The 4,938-nt window shown below is 38.5% G+C and overlaps 1 long non-coding RNA gene across 1 annotated transcript; it reads right to left on the bottom strand.

The window, feature by feature from the left end:
• Positions 1-19: 19 nt before the first annotated feature.
• Positions 20-3,875, bottom strand: LOC107081800. The gene is made up of 3 exons (XR_001481111.1): positions 3,559-3,875; positions 258-332; positions 20-79 (listed from the first exon to the last, which is right to left on the bottom strand). It is a non-coding gene; the product is annotated as an uncharacterized LOC107081800 (long non-coding RNA).
• Between the last annotated feature and the right edge of the window lie 1,063 nt (positions 3,876-4,938).

The raw sequence follows: 4,938 nt of genomic DNA, 5'->3' as shown, positions 1-4,938 counted from the left end.
TAGATTGTTTTTGCAGTGAACACACCTTGTTTTTTCTCTCCGTCCTCTTGTCGTTCTTTAGATAAATTCAGCCGAGAGCCTAAAGATGTGTAAAAAAGATTCATATTTATTAATTTCACCTCCAAGTATTCAAAATCTTAATTTTAAATACTTGGAAAATGATCAGAATCTCCTAATGAAATAACTCCAATGAGATGAATTACGTGAAGCAAGCTCTGAGTCAAATGTAGGAAAGAATACATGGAAGAGATGTTAACCTGTAGGACTGGAAGGTGACAGAGCAGGAGATCCGTGCCTCCTGCTGTGCAGCGATGCAGGAGGAGGAACCAAAGCTGTGATTTAGAGAGGAAGACGTGTTAGAGCGGCCAGGAGGCAGAAACAGCTAAGAACAGGAAGCCATAACATAACATAACATCCACCAGGCAAACAGAGATGCTGTCAGTCAGTTCTGGTTGAGGTCAAGTGTCAGGCTGAGCTGTCTCTTCGGCGACCCTTGGAGCGTATCCTCCAGCTCCTCCCTGTAATCTTGTCTAACTCCTGACGTGGAATCAGCCGGGAGCATCCATCGACAGATAGAGACACGCTCATCAACCACTAAAGAAAGGTATCTCAGCACAGTCATCAGATATGCAAATATATGCAAATCTCAGTTTAGTCCCAAACCTGGTTCAGCTTTAAATAACTGCAAGACAAAAATTACATAACAGCATAAAAATTGAATAATTACTCTCATATAGTGTGATTTGATTTCATAACAATAAACTGACTTATAACTCTGAAAGGTGCTTTATATAAAATACCTCCCAGTTATAGATTAAGCCTATTATTCAAATATCCCCTTTGCTTTACACCTCTGAACCAGTTGGCAGATCCCTGAGGCTGTTTTTATTGCATTAGCAGCAGACTCTTTCATTTCTGTAGCTTCAAAAGGTCACATTAAGGCTTCAGCCACTTTAGCCTTCTGAAGAAAGCTCCTTTCAAAATCATTGTATGCTGCCAACAGGTCTAAAGATATAAATATACAAGCTACTCTGTATGGTACGCCATGGAAGAGCAGGAAAAGCATCATCTTCTGCAAGTTTAACTACAGTTGATGGTCTGCTGGATCAAACCACAGAGGTCAGCCTTTACTAAACACATTACCATTCGACCTTAGCTCCATGGTTCACCATTAGAGTTTTCACATTACTAAAATTTCAGACTCAATATCAATACCCAGGAAATATTCAATATCTGATACAATTGGGATAAAATAACAAATATTTTATCAGCATGAAAAAGTCCCACTTTGCAATCTCTATAAATAAATCTAAATAATCTATAAATTTAAAACTAATAAGAAAAAATATGAAAAAAAAATGCAAATGTAGGATTGTATCTGGAGAGAGAGTTTGAGAAATGAAAGTCATGGTTTTGGTTCTGTTAAGTTTTCTTTTGAGTGTTCCGTTTCACCGTGGTCTATGTTTTTCTTTGTTTTCTAGTTTTATTGGTTTTATTCCTATTTTGTTGTGTTTTCTGAGTATATTTCAGTTCTTAGCTATTTCTTGATTGCCCTCTGTTGCCCTCTTCTGTTAGTCTCCTTTTCTCTAGCTCCTTTCTAGACTCCTCTGTTCAAACCTGTTCCTAATCAGCTCATTAGTCCTGTCTTTGTTCAGTCACCCATATATACTCTCCCTGTGCCGTTCCTCAGTGCTAGTTACTAATATTTTCCTGGCTCCTTGTGTATGTTGACCCCTGTTGTCTCCGAGGTTCTTTTTTTTGTGTACTTATTACAGTATGCTGGATTTTTGGATTCCTGCCTCAGTTACCTGAAATTACTACATTAAAGCTACAAAACTCAGCTCTGCCTCCTTGCATTTGGGTCCTCACCTCAACCAAACCCTGACACTGATACTTTTTTGAGTGTAAATATTTTGGACAAACCTAATCCCCACTGCACAAAACAAAGGAGATGATTGGAGTTACAAGAAAAGCAAGAAAGGTTCAAACACAAACTATTATCAGCGAGTTGAGGAGATGAAGGAGTCTAAACACCTTGATGATTGCCTGGACCACAGAACAGACTAGAAAAAAACAAAACAATCAGGGTAAAAGATCCGAACAACCGTTTAATAAATCTGGTTCTGCTCTGGGAATCATCTAGAACCTCTGGAGGGTAAATATGCAAATGAAGAGACCTTCAGAAAATAAAGAACATAACAGTCAGGCCTGAACACCTTCAACTGGCTGTTTGGTATACAGCAGCAAGGTGCCTTCAGTCAGAGGCATGCGCAGACATGCTGGAATACTAACCACTACAGGAAACCATCTAAATATCCACAACCAGTCTATTAAAGTCGTAGGGAAGCGGCTGTTCCAACAGTTGCATTTCTGAATTCTCCTGAGTGGTGCCCGACTTTATACGAGTGAATAAAGTGAATGTGATTGGTCGTAAACCAAGGGGGGGGGATTGTTGTGGCGGAAGGTTTGCAAGCAAGTTTGATTGTGGCCGGTGTCTCAGAAGCATCTTGCTAACCAGTTAGCAACTTAGTGCTAGCAGGTTCCCAATGGGAAATTCCATTGGGACCAAGTGGCACTAAATTGGTGACTTAGAAACGACACTGTCAAGGAACGCTATGGACAGAGGAAACATGCAAGAGGAGGAGAGTTTAGTGTCGAAGGTCGTGGATGAGTCTCCTCCGTCACACATTTTTTATTTAGAGAAGGAAAGCGGGGACGAAGATGTTGTGGAAGAGGACGTCAGGGCGGCAGAAGCTTGGTTTGGTTCATATGAATCAAGATGCTATGACAGAAAAAATTTGATTGACAGATGACCTTTGATATATGATTGGCCGAATTTAGGTGTACAAGCTGACATATAACTAACTGGCCTGCAATAGATAGCAGAAAAAAAATAACACAGATTTTAACACAAGATTTTTTTTAGAATAGAAATTTTCTAACTTTTGGGAAAATATATCGTCTGATAAAGTGTAAATTTATATACATGTTTAAGCCAGAATGATTGGACATTTAAATATGACTTTGATTTTAAGGAAACCAGTGTATTGTTTTCCTTTTGAGATCAATAAAGTGTTTTGAAAATGAAATTAATTTCCTTGGATGACAAAATGTCCACTTGCTGTTTAATACTTACCACCCCCATCAGTGGTAATGGATCCTGATCATGACAGTGGTCATAATGTTATGCCTAGCTGGAGTATTAACAGTTCATCAGACAGCACAGACAAACACACTTAAGAACAATTTCTCCACTGTGAGATCAATAAAGTCAATTAATTAATTAATTAATTAATTCAATCATTAAACACGTAATTCATAGGCTCCATGGTTATCTTTCTTTTTGTCAAATTCTGACTATTTAAAACAATAAACATGACTGGAAATAATTCAGACTCATTAAAATAATAATTGCATGACACGCTGCTGGTTTTAGCCAGCACTGTAATAAGTTCTGTTTTAATGTTTTTTTTTAGATAAAAGCAAATATGGACAATATAACCTTGAGTAAGAGGTAATAGGGTAATAGAAAACGTTATGCTACACAGTTTGCCTCACCTGTCATGTCCACGCGCCTCTGAACCACCTGGGTCATCGGTTATTCAAGCAAACAGAAGCAGGAAATGCGTTAAATAGCTCCGGTTCGGTTCGACCGACACGGTGACTCAGAATAAAAACGGATATGCTGGGAGTGGAGCGCGAGGCAGGCAGGGAGGGAGGGAGGGGGTGCTGTCAAATATTACCTCTACAGCTTAATATCTAAGCCTATAAATAACATCAATGTTAGTCCCTTTTTTTTCAAATGTCTGTTTATCATTGATTAGTTAACCATTATTAAAAAAACAACAACATCAGATTAAATTTTAAACATTATTAGGAGCCATTTTTCCTAGAAAAAGATCGTCTACTTTGGACCAAAAACTAAAATATCCTGTTTTTATAGCCTATAAACAGATTCTAACCTGTGACCGCATCACAATCTGGCTAATGTACATATTAATGCGCCTTTTGTGCGTCTCCTAGCAACCAAGCAGATGGGCTGGAGCTCAAACTGCGCGGAGGAAGGATAAACCAGTCTCTCCCAAGCAGTGGCGGTTCTAGGCCAAATGTATCACGGGGCCAGGAGGGGGGCCAGCGTGTTTTCATGGGGGAACAGAAAAGCATGAACTAAAAACAGTACAAGGGATTCAAATATATTAATACAGCTGCATTAAGTGAAATTTCCATTCAATTAGGTTTAATTAAAATGCTATGTCTTATTAGGTCAATATGTATTCATAATTTAGGAAATTTTCATATTTTAGACCTAATTTAAGTGAAAATTTCTGTTTTCTATAGCCTGATAAACCAGACTAAATGTGAGATTAAATGTGTAATTTAGTCTGGCCCAGATGAATGAGACACTGGAAGACTGACTTTGAGAACAACCCGTTGTCTTTCAAACCATGTCTGTGCCTATTGGCCAACGCTCTGACCATTGAACGCAACTGAAAGTGACAGAAAGTTGGTGGGGGAGTGTAAACAAACAGCCTTCCAAAACTGATTCCAAAGCTAATTCAAATGAGAACTGTTCAATAGTTGTTGCCATGTTCCTTGTTGTGCTTTCTCCAGCGTCGTGCAGCTTTGTCATCACGCCCTCAAAACCCCGCCCGCTTTGCATCCAAAAATCTCACCATTGTTATTGGCCCGCCAGCTCTAGGGCCTGGGACATTGGTCAGTTTACTAGGAATCCGTGTATCATTCGTTCGTTCTATTTTCAATTGTCAATCAAAAAACAAAAAATAAAAAATTGACTGGTTATTTTGTTTTCTGTTTTTTATGGTTAAACCAAAAACGAAAAAAGGATTTGTTTTTCATATATCAATTCTAAGCTCAGATCAAGAATACGAAATGGAAAAACGGACAGCAACGCAGAATTTGATTTTAATATTTAATCGG

Source organism: Cyprinodon variegatus, unplaced genomic scaffold (genome assembly GCF_000732505.1).
Source record: "Cyprinodon variegatus isolate N-32 unplaced genomic scaffold, C_variegatus-1.0 Scaffold41, whole genome shotgun sequence".
NCBI lineage: Eukaryota > Metazoa > Chordata > Actinopteri > Cyprinodontiformes > Cyprinodontidae > Cyprinodon > Cyprinodon variegatus.
This window is presented reverse-complemented; position numbering and strand designations above follow the sequence as displayed.